Source organism: Somniosus microcephalus, chromosome 11 (genome assembly GCF_052327205.1).
Source record: "Somniosus microcephalus isolate GS21.2 chromosome 11, FLI_Smic_1.0, whole genome shotgun sequence".
Classification (NCBI taxonomy): Eukaryota; Metazoa; Chordata; class Chondrichthyes; order Squaliformes; family Somniosidae; genus Somniosus; species Somniosus microcephalus.
This window is the reverse complement of record NC_140997.1, coordinates 157,810,500-157,831,503: the sequence shown is the minus strand read 5'-3', so window position 1 is coordinate 157,831,503 and position 21,004 is coordinate 157,810,500. Positions and strand designations below refer to the sequence as shown.

The 21,004-nt window shown below is 49.9% G+C and overlaps 1 pseudogene; it reads left to right on the top strand.

Annotated features, from left to right (window-relative positions):
• Positions 1 to 18,962: 18,962 nt before the first annotated feature.
• Positions 18,963 to 19,703, top strand: LOC147110957 (large ribosomal subunit protein eL33 pseudogene; annotated as a pseudogene).
• Positions 19,704 to 21,004: the final 1,301 nt, after the last annotated feature.

Below are 21,004 nucleotides of genomic sequence, written 5' to 3'. Positions count from 1 at the left end.
TTCCCAGTTCGATACAGGCTCTCTTAGCCAAGAGGGTGAGAAAGTTAGTGTGGATTCCTCCCTGACTTCAGTCCAATGCCTAGAGATAAATAAAGTGGCTGGGGTTCAGACATTCCAAACAACCAGATCCAAAACCGAGCCTTTGCTGCAGCTACCCAGTACCCGCAGCCTCCGAGTACTCCGCACCCTCAGCCTCCGCGTACCCTGCACCCTCAGCCTCCGCGTACCCCGTACCCGCAGCCTCTGTGTACCCTGCACCCTCAGCCTCCGAGTACCCCACACCAGCAGCTTCCGAGTACCCCGCACCCGCAGCCTCCGAGTATCCCGCACCCTCAGCCTCCGCATACCCCGCACCCGCAGCCTCCACGTACCCCGAACCTGCAGCCTCCGCGTACCCCGCACCCGCAGCCTCCACGTACCCCGAACCCGCAGCCTCCGAGTACTCCGCACCCTCAGCCTCTGCGTACCCCGCACCCGCAGCCTCCGCGTACCCCGCACCCGCAGCCTCCGTGTACCCCGCACCCGCAGCCTCCACGTACCCCGCACCCGCAGCCTCCACGTACCCCGAACCCGCAGCCTCCGAGTACTCCGCACCCTCAGCCTCCGCGTACCCCGTACCCGCAGCCTCCGCGTACCCAGTACCCGCAGCCTCCGAGTACCCCGCACCCGCAGCCTCCACGTACCCCGAACCCGCAGTCTCCGCGTACCCCGCACCCGCAGCCTCCGTGTACCCCGCACCCGCAGCCTCCGTGTACCCCGTACCCGCAGCCTCCATGTACCCCGCACCCTCAGCCTCCGCGTACCCCGCACCCGCCAGACTCCGCGTACCCCGTACCCGCAGCCTCCACGTACCCCGCACCCTCAGCCTCCGCGTACCCCGCACCCGCCAGACTCCGCGTACCCCGTACCCGCAGCCTCCACGTACCCCGCACCCTCAGCCTCCGCGTACCCCGCACCCGCCAGACTCCGCGTACCCCGCACCCGCAGCCTCCGCGTACCCAGTACCCGCAGCCTCCGAGTACCCCGCACCGCGTACCCTGCACCTTCAGCCTCCGCGTACCCTGCACCCGCCAGACTCCGCGTACCCCGCACCCGCAGCCTCCGCGTACCCAGTACCCGCAGCCTCCGAGTACCCCGCACCCTCAGCCTCCGCGTACCCCGCACCCGCAGCCTCTGCGTACCCCGCAGCCTCCGAGTACCCTGCACCCTCAGCCTCCGAGTACCCCGCACCCTCAGCCTCCGAGTACCCCGCACCCTCAGCCTCCGCGTACCCCGCACCCGCAGCCTCTGCGTACCCCGCAGCCTCCGAGTACCCCGCACCCTCAGCCTCCAAGTACCCCGTAGCCTCCGAGTACCCCGCACCCTCAGCCTCCGAGTACCCCGCACCCTCAGCCTCCAAGTACCCCGTAGCCTCCGAGTACCCCGCACCCTCAGCCTCCGAGTACCCCGCACCCTCAGCCTCCAAGTACCCCGCACCCTCAGCCTCCGAGTACCCCGCACCCGCAGCCTCCGAGTACCCCGCATCCGCAGCCTCCGCGTACCCTGCACCCTCAGCCTCCAAGTACCCCGTAGCCTCCGAGTACCCCGCACCCTCAGCCTCCAAGTACCCCGCACCCTCAGCCTCCGAGTACCCCACACCCTCAGCCTCCGAGTACCCCGCACCCTCAGCCTCCGAGTACCCTGCACCCTCAGCCTCCAAGTACCCCGTAGCCTCCGAGTACCCCGCACCCTCAGCCTCCAAGTACCCCGCACCCTCAGCCTCCGAGTACCCCACACCCTCAGCCTCCGAGTACCCCGCACCCTCAGCCTCCGAGTACCCTGCACCCTCAGCCTCCAAGTACCCCGTAGCCTCCGAGTACCCCGCACCCTCAGCCTCCAAGTACCCCGCACCCTCAGCCTCCGAGTACCCCGCACCCTCAGCCTCCGAGTACCCCGCAGCCTCCGCGTACCCCGTACCCGCACTTCCGCGTACCCCATACCTACATGCTTATGCTCAGCTGAATGTTGACAAAGAGAGTCAACAGTATCTCACTTTCAACACACACAAGGGACTGTATTCATACACCAAGCTGCCGTATGATGCAAAGTCCTCCCCCAAAATCTTCCAGGTCACGATGGATAAGGTTTTGCAAGGAGTACCAAATTGCTTATGCAATCAAGACAATGTGCTGATCACAACAAGCAGCGAGGAAGAAAATCTAGAAGTGTTAGATTTAGTGCATCAAAGTTTGAATTCCCACAATGTCAAATTGAAAAGGAGCAAATGTGCTTTTGTGAAGCCTGAGGTTGTGTACCTTGGTCTGAAAGTTGATGCAATTGGCTTGCAACCAGTGAAGGAAAAGGTTGATGCTGTCATCAATGCTCCAAAGACACAGAACGTGTCTGAGTTAAGATGTTTCCTTGGAATGGTCCAGTACTACGTGCGTTTCTTACCTGAGTTAGTGACCATGTTAGCTCCATTGCACAAGCTCCTCAAGAAGGATGTCCAGTGGAAGTGGACAAAAGCGCAACAGGAAGCTTATGACGCTTGTAAGAGAAGTCTCTCTAGCGATGCTCTACTTGTGCACTACGACACAGAGCATGAGCTTAAGTTAGCGTGTGATGCTTCTCGCTACGGTGTGGGAGCTGTCATAAGCCACGTAATGGATGATGGCCAAGAGAAACCAATCGCGTTCGCATCGTGAACACTCACAAAGAGCGAAAGAAACTACACGCAAATTGAAAAGGAAGCACTCGCCATAGTGTTTGGAATAAAAAAATTCCAACAGTTCCTGATTGGCAGAAACTTTACCCTGAAAACCGATCACAAACCACTCCTAGCAATATTGGGGCCCAAATCTGCCATCCTTGCAATGGCCGCATCAAGAATGCAACGTTGGGCAGTGTTGTTGTCACAATATGACTATACGATTGAATATCGCACTTCAAAGCAGAACGCAATTGCAGATGCCTTGTTCAGGTTGCCACATGAAGACTCGTCTTTGAGTGAAGGTGAAATTTTCACGCTGGGTGCAGTTGACAAAGACTTTCCCGTGAATGCAACTGAGATTGCTGATGAGACTCAACAGGACTCAGTTCAGACTTCAGAAACTGAAGTACCAGGTTCAAACAAATCTGAGATAAAAACAGGAACATCTTTGAGTTCGGAACCAAAACAAAACAGCCCGTAAATTGGTTCAACACCAAAACCTTCCGTAAGGAGATCAGGAAGGCCCCGCAAATCTGTTATTAAAATGACTTTGTAGTTCATTTAAAAGAAAATAAGCCAGGAGTTTTTGTTATGTGTTACATGTTATGCTGGGAAAGGTGGGACCATAGTTTTGTTGTATTTGAGAGGGGAATACGTACATTTTTTTAAATTGGAAAGCAGCGTAATGTATTATCACATGATATATCACATGGTTTAGTATGAGCATGCTCAGTTCGCTCTGGCCTAGAAAATAAGCACCTTGACGAGCAACTCATCGTGCCTCTGTCCTCCATTTTTCCTACCCACATATATTACAAGAATGACTTTCCATTGATGTTCAGGTTGAGCTGACTCCTATAAACTGCTTGAGTTTGATCGGGTGCTATATTGGCACAATGCATTAGGAGCCCCAGTGCGCTGTCGCACAGAGGTGTAGGAAGGTGAAGATCATTATGCTGCACACAGCAAATTGTTGGGGGTCGATTTCCGCCCCCCCCCAACCCGGTAGGAATAGTATGTGAAGAGGGGTTAAAAATGTCCAAGCCCATTTACTGTCCCAAAGTCGACCTGTTCCCACCCGTTGATGTTTTAACTTCACCAACTTTGACGTCGACTGAGGCTCCCGCTGCAGGCAGGCGGGGGCCTGATTTAAATCTAAAAGTTGCGGCTCGAAGATATCATTGGTGCTGCAAATGCATTTTAACTCATGGATTTGAGAGGCCCCCATGGGGCCAAACCCGACAGCTCTACCTTGGCAGGAGTCTGTGGAGGGGCCAGGAGCGGTCAAGGTATGTTAAAAAATAAAAATATGTGGAATCCTTGTGGGCCAAGAGGAGCAGGAATGCTACCCAGGCCTTCACAAGGAGTCCTTGGGTGTCCCCAGCCCTAGCCTTGCCTCTCCTTCCCCTGACAGGCATCAGCTATGCAACTCCCTGCCACCCACCCGCACCCCCCACCTTCCCCAGCACTTACCTTATGATGGGGACCATTCCCTTAGGCCCATGAGGAGTGATTGAGTAGACTAGGCCTATATTCTCTAGAAGAGTGAGAGGTGATCTCATTGAAACATGCAAAATTCTTACAGGGCTTGACAGGGTAGATGCAGGGAGGATGTTTCCCCTGGCTGGGGAGTCTAGAACCAGGGGTCACAGTCTCAGAATAAGGGGTCAGCTATTTAGGACTGAGATGAGAAATTTCTTCACTCAGAGGCTGGTGAATCTTTGGAATTCTCTATCCCAGAGGGCTGTGGAGGCGCAGTCGTTGAGTATATTCAAGACAGAGATCGATAGATTTTTGGATATTAAAGGAATCAAGGGATATGGGGAGAGTGCAGGAAAGTGGAGATGAGGTAGAAGATCAGCCATGATCTTATTGAATGGTGGCGCAGGCTCGAGGGGCCAAATGGCCTACTCCTGCTCCCATTTCTTATGTTCTTATGACAATTTCTGCTTCTCTTTCCAATTCCTGCTCCCGCCCGCTGGTCCTCATAGCATTCCCGCTGGCTTCGGGCGGGTTACCAATTAAAACACTTTAAATGAAGCCCAGCTGTAAAAATCAGCGGGCCTGGCTTCTTTCATAGTTTCCTGGTGCGCCACCCGCTTCGCCCACACCATCTCCCTGCACGCACCGATCCCATCCCGAGTTACAGTTGACCACTTGATCTCAGCTATGCCGTTGTGGGGAGATGCTGAGTGGAAATCAGGTGCTGCCCTGAAGGGTGGCAGGAAAAACTGCAGCTAAAGTCATCCCAAGCTCCCCACGTACCTCCCACGTTGGTTTCAGAGTGGGATTAAGAATTAGGAGCAGGAGCAGGCCATATAGCCTCTCGAGCTTTGGGAGCAGGTGCAGCTTAGCTGAGAATGGATCATGGAAAGCCAGGAGAAAGAAGAAATGGAATTATATAGAAAAAAAATCTTGTCCTTTTAAAATTTAGATTTGCAGTTTATAACAACATCTAGGAACATAGGAAGGAACTGAGGAGCAGGAGTAGATCATTTAGCCCCTTGGGCCTGTTCTGTCATTTTATTAAATCACAGCTGAGCTGTACCTTAACTCCATTTACCCGCCTTGGTTCTGTAACCCTTAATACCCTTGTCTAACAAAAATCTACCAATCTCAGTTTTAAAATTTTCAATTGCCCCCTAGTCTCAACAGCTTTTTGAGGGAGAGAGGTCCAGATTTCCACTATACTTTATGTGAAGAAGTGCTTCCTGACATCACCCCTGAATGGCCTAGCTCCAATTTTAATGTTATGCCCCCTTGTTCTGGACTCTCCCACCAGAGGAAATGGATTCCTTCTATCTACCCTATCAAATCCTTTTAATTCTCTTACACGCCTCAATTAGTTTAGCCCTTAATCTTTTACAGTCAAGGGAATACAAACCTAGGGGGAAAGATTCGGTTGCTTTGTGCCTCCCGTTAGCGCCCCGAGAGAGAGGCCGCGAGGCGGTGCTAATGGGGCGCAAGGTAAATAGTGCCCAGGCGTGGCGCTGCTAACAGCTCTTGCGAAATTCAGTGGGGGGTTAGCAGGGGTGGCAGCCGGTAGCCCCCCACAGCTCTGCACCTCCGGCGATGACATCATCGCTGTGCGCAGTGCCCTGCTCGCGCTTCGGTCGAAAACTTGGCTCGTGTCCCCTGACCTACTGCCGGGCGCTATGTCCAACAGAATTGGGAGGGGGGTGTTTTTGCGGCCGGGGCGGCGATAATTAAATTGCAGGTGCCGGGTGGTCATTTTTTTTTGGGCCGCCTGCCAGCACCTGCCCCCCTCTCGCCTCCTCTTGCGGGGTGCCAGCCGCGATCGGTCAGCCCGGCACTCCAATTGCGTGCCAAGCTCTATTCCCAGCACCCTGCTCCCCGGTGGTCCAGCAGGGCCCCGGTGCATGCTGCACTAGGCCCCTCCCCTTTAATCAGGGGAGGGAGGCCTGCAGTACTGTGCTGGTGCGCATGGCACTGCTGCACGTAGTGTGCGATATTCCATGGGAGCGCCCCAGGAGGGAGGGGGAGCGCTTCCAGTAGCGCCCCGCCATTGCTTTCGAGCGCAGGGGCGCTAACTTTTTCAGGCCGCTAATAGTAGCGCCCCGGCAAAGTTAGCGCCCCAAAGGGGGTGTTATAAATCTCATCATCGTAAAGAAACTACTCATGAAATAACGCTGGACGGCCAGCTGGTGGCGCCGTCCAAGGAGTATAAATACTCGGGCGTGGGCCCAGCTTGCCCAGGGACATTTTGTAAGACAGGAACTAGTGAAGTACAACTAGACCTCCATGTTCTGAAACAAGCTGATTAAAGCCTTGCTTTATACTCAAACCAAGTGCGTAGTGAGTTTTATTACGTCAGGGGGTGCGAGCCAATTTCCGTCCCCCCCAGTCTCTTCAATGAGATTCCAGCTTTGTAACCACTTCTGAGTGTCCAGCATTTTCTGTATTGGTCGCCTTATCTGAGGAAGGATGTTCTTGCCATGGAGGGAGTGCAGCGAAGATTCACCAGACTGATACCTGGGATGGCAGGAATGACGTATGAAGAGAGATTGGATCGATTAGGCTTATATTCACTAGAGTTTAGAAGAATGAGAGGGGATCTCATTGAAACTTATAAAATTCTAACAGGACTAGACAGACTAGATGCAGGAAGGATGTTCCCGATGGCGGGGGAGTCCAGAACCAGGGGTCACAGTCTAAAGATAAGGGGTAAGCCATTTAGGATTGAGATGAGGAGGAATTTCTTCACCCAGAGAGTGGTGAACCTGTGGAATTCTCTACCACAGAAGGCAGTTGAGGCCAACTTATTAAATATATTCAAGAAGGAGTTAGATATATTTCTTAAGGCTAAAGGGATCAAAGGATATGGGGAGAAAGCAGGGACAGGGTACTGAATTTGGATGATCAGCCATGATCTCATTAAATGATGGAACAGGCTCGAGGGGCCGAATGGCCTACTCCTGCTCCTATCTTCTATGTTTCTATGTTTGTGGTCGCTCCCTGAAGCAGTTGGTAGCTGTTGGCAGGTGATTGAAGGGTATTTTAGACAAGCGGGTAGCAGCAGTCAGTGGGTGATCCAGCACCAGGGCTGGCACTCAGTTATTGTGCGAAAAGAATGGCACATTTATTCACCCAAGTTATAATGATGTCATGCAACTCAAAGAAATTTGTTTATGATGACTTCATACAAAAGAGGTTCAAGTAATAGTCTGCAAATATAAAGCCTGCCAGGGAGTTTAGACAGAATATATACAGTTTATAAGCACAACATCAAAACAGTTTGTGAAACTTAGCTTGATCTGGTTTGCAATCACATCAGTGAGTAAATAACTTGTATTTTTTTTTCTGTGCAAACCCAGATCTCCAGAGATGTATTTCCAGAGTCCTAAATACCAGGATTAAACAGAGGAAGTGCAGGAAGGGGAATCATTCGAGTCCATTCTCCCACCTGACTGATGCTTTCTTTCTATTGTCTTGGTTGGAGCCTGTGCGGCACTTTCGTCAGTCTGGCTCGGTTGGTCACACTCTTGTCTCTCGCATCAGAAGGCTGTGAGTTCAAGTCCCACTCCAGAACTTGAGCACTCTGCCGTCACGACATGTGCCCCTCAGGAGCCTTCCCCCAGCCTTGCAGCAGCCACTGGCCTCACTTTGAGGAGGAGCAGCAGGGCGTCCAGGGGCCGGCAGAAGGCATCGCCCTCGCGGGACACAAAGTAGAGGGTGTGTCCAAATGTTGTTTTTTGTTGGAATGGTTGTTTTTTGAAGGCCGAGGATGAGGCCATTTTTGTTTACATCTTTTGTTAATCCTCCCCAGGTTGTGGGAGTGAGTCATGTGTGTGAGTGTTTTTTGGGGGTTTCGTGTGTTCTTGGTTTTCATGTGGGAAGGGCCCTGAGTTTGTACAATAAACCATTTTATTTATTCACATTGTCCATGTTTGATCTTTGAAGTGTTTGTTGCCTTAACCGGCTGAGGGCTTGCGCAGCGGCTGCAATCATGTTCTTTCATTGGCACAAGCCATTCCCTGACAGGGGGCCTAGAAGTGACGTTCAATAAGCCGCCGACGGGCGGCCCTTAGACCTTCTGCCTCCCTCCTGGGCTGGTACTCCTCGTCCTCCTCCTCCTCATGCTCCTCCTGCTTCTCCTCCTGAGGTGGTGGTCCAACGTGAGGTGGCAGTGCCTGAGTCCTGCGGATAGCCAGGTTGTGCAGCATGCAGCAAACGACGACGAATTGGGAGACTCGCTCCTGCGAATACTGGAGGGCTCCCCCGGAGCGATCCAGACAGCGGAACCGTTGCTTCAGGACGCCGATTGTTTGTTCGATGAGGTTCCTGGTCGCTTGATGGCTCTCGTTGTATGCCTCTTCAGCAGGGGTCGTGGGCGCGCGGAGCGGGGTCATGAGCCAGGTACACAAAGGATAGCCTTTGTCCCCGATAAGCCATCCTCTTGGGTGAGGCTGTGCCTGGAACATGTCAGCTACAGTTGTCTGTCGCAGGATAAAGGCATCGTGGCTGCTGCCTGGAAAGCGGGCATTGACAGCTTGGATGCGCTGCCTGTGGTCACACACCAGCTGTACGTTGAGGGAATGGTAGCCCTTCCGGTTGCGGTAATCCTCGGCATGCTCCAGAGGTGCCCGCAAAGCCACATGCGTGCAGTCAATGGCGCCCTGCACCATGGGGAAGCCCGCTATTCTTGCAAATCCCACTGCACGCTGCTGCTGCTTGTCCAGGGTCATGGGGAAGGAGATGAATTGACGTCTCCTTCTGAAAAGGGCATTGGTCACCTGGCGGATGCAGCAATGCACGGCGAACTGGGAGATGTTAACGATGTCCCCAGCAGCGGATTGGAAGGAGCCGGTGGCATAGAAGTTGAGAGCCACCGTCACCTTCACTGCCACCGACAGAGACGTCCTGCGCATCAGCTGTGGACGCAGATCTCTGTGAAGCAGCTGGCAGATGTCTGCAACCACCTCCCTTCTGAATTGCAGCCTCCTAACACACTGCGCGGCAGACATGTTAAGATAGGAGAACTGCTGGCGGTATACCCTGGGTGGGTAAGGCCTCACTTGGTGATGCCTGTTGCCCCCTCTGCATCTAGCCAGGGCTGCCACTCTCTCACGGCGTCTGTAAGCCCTTCCGACATAAGGCTGAAACTCAGCGTTGGCACCCAATGCAGCCCCCATAATATGCTGGCAAACACTGAGATCTCAATGAAGGCAAAGATAATTGCAAAGCTCAGGCCTGAAGCCAAAAAGACCTGTCCTAGTGTTGGGCCAAAGCAGTAAGCTCTCTTCCTTGGTCTCTCTCCAAAAATCCGTTGCACAAGAGTGAATGCTGCAAAATGGCTGCCCTTTATAGTGCAGGGTAAGTGCCCTTTAATTTGCGCTCCCCGCGGCCCGCCTCGGCTGTGTACCGTTCCACTTCACAGTCGTTAGGGCCGCCCGGCGCACAATGGGGCGGCGCGAGTGAAGTTCCGGTTCCGGGCGCACAAAGGGCGTTGCACGACGAAATGACGTCATGATCTGCGCGTGCAGCTGAGCGTGCGCAAAGACTTTGCGCCGGCGCTAAATGTCTACTGAAGTTGGGGCGAGGCGCAGATCGCGCAGCGCCCGGGCGCTAAGCGCCTAGCGCTCGAGATCTGCTCCTCCTAAGGCGCTAATGGCTGGCGCAGCCAACTGAATTTCTAGGCCACGGTCTATGTTGACATTTTGTCCAGTACTTGAGGGAGTGCTGCAATGTTGGAGGTGTTGTCTTTCAAATGAGTCATTAACTCTGTCTGCTTATTCAAATAGATGTAATAGATCGCATGGCATGAATTGAGGAAAAGCAGTATCCTGGTCAACATTAACCCCCGAACCAACACAACCAAAACCCAGATTAATTGGTCATTCATCTCCCCTGTTGTTTTTGGGGCCTCTCTGTGCACACATTGGCTACCAGTTTTGCCCACATAACACTGACTAAGCTGGGAAGCTCTTTGGAATGTACTGAGGATGTGGTAAGGTGCCACAAAGATGCAATTTCCTTCTTTTGTGTTATAAAAGTGGCTCCGGGGGATCAGCGGTCAAACCAAGAGCAGTGACAACTGAGTAGGGCTCTCCTCAGTTTATTTGACTTCCTGCCATTGGTCCAAATCTAAGGCAGAATTGTACAATTCCTGTGTCTAAAAGGGAAGGAATAGGGCTCCATGCTTTTAATTTTACGGCGATCTGATGGCAGCTTGTTAGACCCAGGTAAATTGGGGGAGTCTGGAGGTTAAGTTATTTATTTTAAAGGGATCTACTTATCTGTCAGTGGTTTTCCATCATTGTAAAACCGACCTTTGCTTCAGCACAACAGGTCAGTGAGATCTCAGTGTCTATCACACTGTGCTCAATAAAGAACATTCAACAACTTGCATTTATATAGCACCTTTAATGTGGGAAAATGGCCCAAGGCACAATCAGACAAAAATAGATTCTGAGCCAAAGAAGGAGATATTACACTGTTCCAATGAAGCTCAACGTAAGCTCGAGGAACAGCACCTCTTCTTTCGATTAGGCACTTTACAGCCTTCTGGACTCAACATCAAGTTCAACAATTTCAAACCATAACCTCTGCCCCTATCATTTTTTTCTCTCTCTCACATGGCAGCTGTTGATCATCCTGCCATTGCCATTTACCCTTCATCTAGACTCATCTTTTGTTTCTTAACTTGTCCCATTACCATCTCTTTTTGCCTTGCACCATCATCCCTTTTGTCTCTTAATCTCTCCTGCCTTCCATCCTATCACAGACCTTCCCTTTTGTTCTTTCCTCCCCTCCCCCCTTCCCTGCCTCTACACTTGTTTAAAAACCTGTTCCATCTCCAACTTTTTCCAGTTCTGACGAAGGGTCATCGACTTGAAACGTTAACTCTGTTTCTCTCTCCACAGATGCTGCCTGACCTGCTGAGTATTTCCAGCATTTTCGTTTTAATTCAAGGAGATATTAGCATGCGTGACCAAAAGCTTGGATAAAGAAGTAGGTTTTAAGGAGGGTCTTAAAGGAGGAGAGGAGTTGGGGGAGGGGGGGGTTAAAATTCCAGGCTGAAGGCACAGCTTCCCAATGGTGGGGCGAATAAATCGGGGATGCACAAGAGGTCAGAGTTGGAAGAACGCAGAGATCTTGGAGGTTTGTGGAGCTGGAGGAGGTTACAGAGATTGGGAGGGGCGAGACCATGGAGGGATTTGAATGCAAGGATGAGAATTTATGAGGATGTTGAGTGAGGACAAGATCAGGCTTAGTTGTGATGGCCTCCATGGTAAAATTGCTGGCCAGCACTATCTAAAATGTCCACTACATGAGGAGAGTAATCCCCCATGGAACTGTACTCCAGCAAGGAGATGGAATGGGAGAAAAGGAAAGAGAATTGGGACACAAAAAAACATTAAAAATGTTTACACAAGCCTTGCACTGATTGCAGTGGTTTGTGCCTCCAGTAAACCATAGGGATCTGTCCTTTAATAGACCTATCATGTAACCAGCGATATACCTGTCTGTTTTGTGGCAAGTGTAACAAATGTAAATGGTGAGTGGATGATAATCCTTCACCATTCAAAATCCAGACTCAAATCAAAAAGGTGACAACCTCAACCACCATGGTGCATGACATCACATCCCAACACCTGTCACCCTGCCGTATGTACATCTTCATTGGATAAAATTGCCATCAAGCTAACAGAAAACAGTTTACAATGCCAATATATTTTCTGTTATGAAAATCAAACAAACAGAATACACATCAGATAAATTGTGGTTTCTGATCAATGATCCCGTTACACTGTGTCCATAAATACTGCCGCTGTTGTTTATTTCTCACAGTTCTGCAACATGCACCCTGATCATTGAACCAACAAAAGGAAGACTTCTCCTGCCAACCATTGAACTCTTACCCATGTTCTAGACACAAGACCTACATAGGCAATTGTGGTATACTGACGAGGTGCGTAAATGGTTAAAAGTCAGGAAACTTTGTACATATCACACAACATAGGAACAGGAGTAGGCCATTTAGCCCCTCGAGCCTGTTCCGCCATTCAATGAGATTATGGCTGATCTGTGACCTAACTCCATATACCTACCTTTGCTCCATATCCCTTAATACATTTTATTAACAAAAATCTATCAATCTCAGATTTAAAAATCTATCAATCTCAGATTTAAAATTAACAATTGATCTAGCTTCAATTGTCATTTGCGGAAGAGAGTTCCAAACTTCTACCACCCTTTGCGTGTAGAAGTGTTTCCGAATTTCACTCCTGAAAGGCCTGGCTCTAATTTTTAGAATATGCCTCCTCGTCCTAGAATCCCCAACCAGCGGAAATAGTTTCTCTCTATCGACCCTATCTGTTCCCCTTAATATCTTGAAAACTTCGATCAAATCACCCCTTAACCTTCTAAATTCCAGGGAATGCAACCCTAGTTTGTGTAATCTCTCCTCATAATTTAAACCCCGGAGTCCAGGTATCATTCTGGTAAATCTACGCTGCACTCCCTCCAAGGCCAGTATATCACTCCTAAGGTGTGGTGCCCAGAACTGTTCATAGTACTCCAGGTGTGGTCTAACCAGGATTTTGTATACCTGCAGCATAACTTCTGCCACCTTGTATTCTAGTCCTCTAGATATAAAGGCCAGCATTCCATTAGCCCTTCTGATTATTTTCTGTACCTGTTCATGACATTTTAATGATCTATGTACCTGGACCCCCCAAGTCTCTTTGGACCTTCACTGCTTTTAGCTTTTCACCATTTAGAAAGTACCCTGTTCTATCCTTTTTAGGTCCAAAGTGGATGACCTCACATTTACTTACATTGAAGTTCATTTGTCACAGTTTTGCCCATTCACTTAATCTGTCAATATCTCTTTGCAATTTGATGCGTTCATCTACATTGCCTACAATGCCGCCTATCTTTGTGTTATCGGCAAATTTGGATATGTGGCTTTCTATCCTATCATCTAAGTCATTAATAAATACGGTGAATGGTTGAGGCCCCAAAACAGATCCCTGCGGGTCACCATTAGTCACATCCTGCCAATTAGAGTACCTACCCATTATCCCTGCTCTATGCCTCCTGCCGATCAGTCAATTTCTTAACCAGGTCAATAATTTGCTTTCAATTCCATGGGCTTCAACCTTAGTTAAAAGTCTCTTATGAGGGACTTTATCAAATGCCTCCTGGAATTCCATATAAATAACATCATAGAAACATAGAAACATAGAAGATAGGAGCAGGAGTAGGCCATTCGGCCCCTCGAGCCTGCTCCGCCATTCAATGCAATCATGGCTGATCATCCAAATTCAGTACCCTGTCCCTGCTTTCTCCCCATATCCCTTGATCCCCTTAGCCTTAATATATATATCTAACTCCTTCTTGAATATATTTAATGTATTGGCCTCAACTGTCTCCTGTGGTAGAGAATTCCACAGGCTCACCACTCTCTGGGTGAAGAAATTCCTCCTCATCTCAGTCCTAAATGGCTTACCCCTTATCCTTAGACTGTGACCCCTGGTTTTGGACTGCCCCGCCATCGGGAACATTCTTCCTGCATCCAGTCTGCCTAGTCCTGTTAGAATTTTATAAGTTTAGTGAGATCCCCTCTCATTCTTCTAAACTCTAGTGAATATAAGCCTAATCGACTCAATCTCTCCTCATACGTCAATCCTGCCATCCCAGGTATCAATCTGGTGAAACTTCGCTGCACTCTCTCCATGGCAAGAACATCCTTCCTCAGATAAGGCGACCAAAACTGCACACAATACTCAAGGAGTGGTCTCACCAAGGCCCTGCACAACTGCAGCAAGACATCCTTGTTCCTGTACTCGAATCCTCTCACTATGAAGGCCAGCATACCATTTGCCTTCTTAACTGCCTGCTGCACCTGCATGCTTACCTTCAGCAACTGGTGCACAAGGACACCCAGGTCTCGTTGCAGTTCCCCTTTTCCCAATCTATTGCCATTTAGATAATAATCTGTCTTCCTGTTTTTGCCACCGAAGTGGATAACCTCGCATTTATCCATATTATACTGCATTTGCCATGCATCTGCCCAATCACCCAACCTGTCTAAATCATACTGGAGTTTCTCGGCATCCTCCTCACAGCACACACGCCCACCCAACTTTGTGTCGTCTGTAAACTTGGAGATATTACATCTAGTTCCCTCGTCTAGATCATTTATATATATTGTGAATAGCTGGGGTCCTAGCACTGATCCCTGCGATACCCCATTAGTCACTGCCTGCCGTTCGGAAAAAGACCTGTTTATTTCAACTCTTTGCTTCCTGTCTGCCAACCGTTTTCTATTGAAGTCAGTACCTTACCCCCACTCCCATGTGCTTTAACTTTGCATGCCAGTCTCATATGCGGGACCTTATCGAAATCCTTCTGAAAGTCCAAATACACCACATCCACTGGTTCTCCCTTATCTATTCTACCAGTTACATCCTCAAAAAATTCCAGTAGATTAGTCAATCATGATTTACCTTTCGTAAATCCAAGTTGACTTTGTCCGATCCTGTCACTGTTTTCCAAGTGCTCTGCTATTACATCTTTTATAATGGACTCTAGCATTTTCCCCACTACCGATGTCAAGCTTACCGGTCTATAATTCCCCATTTTTTCTCTACCACCTTTGTTAAATAGTGGGGTTACATTAGCTACCCTCCAATCCATGGGAACTGTTCCAGAGTCTATAGAATTTTGGAAGATGACCAGCAATGCATTTACTATTTCTAGGGCCACTTCCTTAAGTACCTTAGGATGTAGATTATCAAGCCCTGGGGATTTATCTGCCTTCAATCCCATCAATTTTCCTAACACCATTTCCCTACAAATACTGATTTCATTCAGTTCCTCCCTCTCATTAGACCCTATGTTCCCCGACATCTCTGGGAGTTTATTTGTGTTCTCCTTTGTGAAGACAGAACCAAAGTATGTTTTTAATTGGTCTGCCATGTCTTTGTTCCCCATTATAAATTCCCCTGATTCTGATTGCAAGGGACCTACGCTTGACTTTACCAATCTTTTTCTCTTCACATATCTATAGAAGCTTTTACAGTCAGTTTTTATGTTCCCTGAAAGCTTACTCTCATACTCTATTTTCCTCCACTTAATTAATCCCTTTGTCCTCCTTTGCTGAATCCTAAACTGCTCCCAATCCTCAGGTTTGCTGCTTTTTCTGCCCAATTTATATGTCCTCTCCTTGGATCTTATGCTATCCCTAATTTCCCTTGTTAGCCAATGTTGAGTCACCTTTTTTGTTTTATTTTTATGCCAAACAGGTATGAACAAATTCTGTAGTTCATCCATGTGATCTTTAAATGTTTGCCATTGCCTATCCACCATCAACCCTTTAAGTAACATTCCCCAATCCATCCTAGCCAACCCGCGCCTCATACCATCATAGTTTCCTTTATTTAAATTCAGGACCCTAGCCTCTGAGTCAACTACTTCACTCTCCATCTTAATGAAGAATTCTATCATATTACGATTGCTCCTCCCCATGGGGCCTCGCACAACAAGATTGCTAATTAATCCTTTCTCATTACATAATACCCAGTCTAAGATGGCCTGATCTCTAGTTGGTTCCTCGACATATTGATCCAGCAAGCCATCCTGTATATACTCTAGGAATTCCTCTTCCACAGTATTGTTACTAATTTGGTTAGATCAATCCATATGTAGATTAAAGTCACCCATGATATCTGCTATGCCCTTATTGCACACATCTGTAATTTCCCATTTAATGCCACCCCCAACCTGAGCATTACTGTTTGGGGGTCTGTATACAACTCCCACTAACGTTTTCTGCCCCTTGGTGTTTCTCAGCTCTACCCATACAGATTGCACATCATCAGAGTTAATATCCTTCCTTACTATTGTGTTCATCTCCTCTTTGACCAGCAATGCCACTCCACCACCTTTTCCTTTTTGCCTGTCCTTCCTGAATATTGAATACCCCTGGATGTTGAATTCCCAGCCTTGGTCACCCTGGAGCCATGTCTCCGTAATCCCAATTATATCATATCCGTTTACATCTATTTGCACAGCTAATTCATCCACCTTCAGGCTTGTTTTTTTTAACACTCTTAGACCTTTTAGAATAATTGTTTACTGCGGCCATGTTTGATTTACACCCTTGATTTCTCTGACTTCCACTTTTGCTTTTCTCCTTCCTGTCTTTTGCTTCTATCCTTGCTTCCCTTTCCTCTGTCTCCCTGCACAGGTTCCCAACCCCCTGCCATTTTAGATTAAACCCTCCCCAACAGCACTAGCAAACACTCCCCCTAGGACATTGGTCACAGTCCTGCCCTGGTGCAAACCGTCCAGTTTGTACTGGTCCCACCTCCCCCAGAACCAGTTACAATGTCCCAGGAATTTGAATCCCTCCCCCTGGCACCATTCTTCTAGCCATGTATTCAGCTGAAATATCCTTCTATTTCTACTCTGACTAGCACGTGGCACTGGTAGCAATCCTGAGATTACTACCTTTTGAGGTCCTATTTTTTAATTTACCTCCTGCCTGCCTATATTCAGCTTTTAGGACCTCATCCCATTTTTTACCTATATTGTTGGTACCTATATGCACCACAACAACTGGCTGTTCACCCTCCATCTCCAGAATGCCCTGCAGCCGCTCCGAGACATCCTTGACTCTTGCACCTGGGAGGCAACATACCATCCTGGAGTCTCGTTTGTGGCCGCAGAAACGCCTATCTATTCCCTTACAATAGAATCCCCTATCACTATAGCTCTCCTGCACTTTTTCCTCCCGTCCCATGCAGCAGAACCACCCATGGTGCCAGGAAGTTGGATGCTGCTGCCTTCCCCCGAGAAGCCACCCTCCCCAACAATATCCAAAGCGCTATATCTGTTTGAGAGTGGGATGGCCACAGGGGACCCCTGCACTATCTGCCTGTGCCTACTACTCTGCCTGGCGGTCACTCATTCCCTTCCTGCCTGTGCAGCCTTTACCTGCGGTGTGACCAACTGATTAAACGTCATTCTCAGCATCGCAAATGCTCCAGTATGTATCCATTTGCAACTCCAGCGCCGCAATGCGGTCTGCCAGTTGTTGCAGCTGGATACACTTCCCGCACACATGGTCGTCAGAGACACAGGAAGTGTCCCTGATTTCCCACATAGTGCAGGAGGAGCATGCCATGGGGCTGAGCTTTGCTGCCATGACTTTGTGGCGGTTCCACCGGGTGTCCCTTACACATATAATGTATATAATTCACTTTAACCTAACTGTACGTGTATTACTTACCTGTTTGGGCCATTGCCCCTTTAACTTACCTGTGGGGGCCCATTGCCCCTTTAAGACGCGCCCTAGCGCGCTGACGTCACATCACGCATTGCGTGACGCACGCACGACAGCCGCCGGCATCGGCTGGCAGACATGAGCGACGCGATCCCCTGCGGCAAGCGCCGGCTCAGCTCGGCCTCCAGCTCCTGCTACCGCGGTCGCGACTTCGGCCTCAATGGCCAGCCTCCACACCGGGTGAATGCGCCGACGTATCGGCGTGGGTCACGTGACCGCCCCAAGCGTGGGCCAACGCGCTAGCGTCAGGACGCGGTCACGTGACATCCGAAGAGCGGGAAAAGTGACTAAGCGTGATGATGTCATCACGCTCTCCCGAGGACTACGGACTCAGTCCTCGTGGAGTCCCCGTCGGGGTAAGACCTATCTCGCATTGCTCCTGTATAAAGCCAGCTTACCTGTTGTATTTCGTCAGTTCCAGTTAATAAACAACTTAGTGATTATTCATCCGAACTCGAACTAAATTATTTAGTAGGCATTCGTCCCAAGAGGTCAACACGAATACCTACAATTGGTGACCCCGAGACCGTGAACGTTTTTCACGGCCGAAGCGCAGCCAACAACACCTCCAACGACGTGAGTACGGGCGCTCATCAATTCCTACACTACAATTGGTGACCCCGTATCCATGAACGTTTTTCACGGAAGAAACGCGCATCCTGAACCTCGTCTTCACAGACGACGACCGACGAACAATCGACGAACAACCGACTCCGTGGACGGTTTTCACGGAGGAAGCACACAGCCTGAACCTGGCGACCCCGTTTTTGTGAACGTATTCGCAAGGGCAGCACAGCCTGGAGGTGATCACGTTTTTCACGGACAAAAAAACCCCCAAAAAACAGCCGGACCTCGATTTTGCGAACGTTTTTCACAAAAGAAGCACACCATGGAAGCACCAGCCGTTTCGCTGTCGCTGCTGCACTTCAGGGAGAAACAACCGCCCTCGTGCTTTGGCAAGGTAGAAGCCCAGTTCGCCGGGACCATCGACGCGGAACAGACCACGCATTTGCTTACTGCCCCCGTGTTCGACTTTTCTACCACCATGCGGGTCGTCCGCCCATACGTCCAACGCAACAGCAAGTATAAATCTCTCCAAGTGCGGGGTACAGCATGTTCGGGCCCACAAGATTGGAGCGCGCCCGGCGGGGATACCACGAGGACTCACCCCCGCGAACCACAAGGACTCGCTCCTCCCCAAACACGAGGACTCGCTCCTCTTGAAACGCAAGGACCCATCCCTCGCGAACCACGAGGACCCACCCCTCGCAAACCTCGAGGACCCATCCCTCGCAAGCCACGAGGCTCCACCCCTCATGCAACACGAAGACTCGTTCCCCGCCGACGAAGCACCAGCCCGTCGGCCTGCTGGTTGTGTTACCTATCATACTTGCCGGCGAGTAAGAGAAGCGTGCCGCCTTCTCGGCAGTAGTTTCACTAAGTCAACAGAAACGACAAGCAGCGTTGCCGCCCTTCCAGCAGTTTCCCCCCACCGACCGCGACGACGACCCACCCTTTCTCTGGTCCATCAGCACAAGGGTCCGGAAGCGATTCCTCTCCATAGACCACGTGCTAGAAACAGGTTTTAAGCTACAGAAGGTCGAAAACCTGCACTCTGATTTTAATGACCTGACAAGAGCCGAGCGAATAGCCTTCCTACAGGAACAGTGAAAGAAAACCTACCGAAAGCAGGTTACTATTCCTTCTACTGTTTCATTACTGATATCAGGACTTGTAATATCCATATGTTCTGCAAAACTGCGTTTACTGGCTATAAACGAGGCTTTCGCAACCAAAGAGAGCACACTGCTCTCCTGCAGATTGAGGGGGTTTCTTGCCGCGCTGAAACGGACCTTTACCTGGGCACAAGAGGTGCCTACATCTACAAAGCTAAGAACAGCACTGTCACTCCTGGTGGTAAACCACACAAGACCCGTGCTCATTCAAACAGTGGCATGGTCCATGCCAAGTCCAGCAGTAACCTGCCTACCAGGGCTAGGGGGCACAGGCTTCGTTCGAAGCTGTACCCATCAAGGATTTGAAGCACAGCTGCACGTCAATTGACAATAAATAACAAATGTTTCCTCGTCCGCTTAGTTAACTTTCAGTTCCTTTAGCACCGCAAGGCACAGATTTGAACATAATGTTGAGATGAGACGTCACCGATGACTTCTGTCCACTCTACTGTTTAAAATGGCGTTCCCGGAAACCTCTCAGAGACTTAATGCAATGACGGTGACCATTTTCTTCGGAAGACACACTCGGAACGTTAATTGCCCAAAAGAGCGTCTACGTAGCAGTCTCGCTCAGTGAATCCTTCCGGTTGGCTTGTTTGGGAAATATTGCGATGAATCCGCAGCTCAGCCTCCTTACACCATCGCTACAGCCAACGAGACTCACAAACCATCCTTTTTAGGATCTGCCTTTGACATGCGTGTGATTGATTGCCCAGTCCTCAGCAGACAAGTAGGGCAAGATTCAGAGATGGTGCTCAAGATGCACACCCCCTTGCTCAATCGCTTCCTCAATGTTGCTGCCTCACCAGTTTTTCGTTTCAAACGCTTTGGCAGGGGCACTCAAGGGGTAAAATTGTTGCGTCACCCTGTGGACAGTGGCTTTTCTAATTGCCTTCCTCATAAAGAACTCGATTCGGTCACTCCCATCAGTGATGAGGATTCGAAAAAATGCGGCTCAACACAGGCCAGTGAACCTTTTAGTCCTGCTATCATCCTAAACGCTCCTTCCCACTTCGAAGCATCTGAAATTCAAAAATGAATAAAGCTTCAATCAACATGCTCCGTATTGCAGAGCCATACATTACATGGGAATATCCAAATCTGAAGTCTGTCCGTGAATTGATTTACAAACGTGGTTTCGACAGATCCAACACCAGCGCATCGCTTTCACTGCCAATGCCTCGATTGCAAAGCAGCTTGGAAAGTATGACATAATTTGTATTGGCGATCTGATCCATGGGATCTACACAGTCAGCAAGAACTTCAACATGGCCAACGGTGTCTTGTGGCCCTTCAAACTGTCCTCGCCACGTGGTGGCATGAACGAAAAGACAATACCTTTTGTTGAGGGTGGTGCTGCTGGTAACAGAAAAGACCGAATCAACAGAATGATCAGAACTAGGAACTAAGGGCCTGCCTGTCTCCAACTCCGACGCTTGGACAGCACCTGACGCGGGCCGACATTTGCCATTCTAGCCCGTTACATGCCGATGCTGTTTTTCAGCCACTCGCTCGCTGCGGCCGCCCATTCCCCCTTAACAAACGTAAACATCTACTGACACAGCAAACATCGAGGACGGGTCCAACGGACAGCCCGCGGCCGTGATCGGCCACGTGAAAGTTGCAGTCCGCACCGAGCACTGTTCTGCGTAGCAACGGCTCACTCTCCATTGTGCGATCGTCGTAGCACTATGGTACGCACCGTTCTGTGCGTGCCAGGCTCCCAACGATTATGCTCACCTGTCGGCGAGTTCACCAACCTCG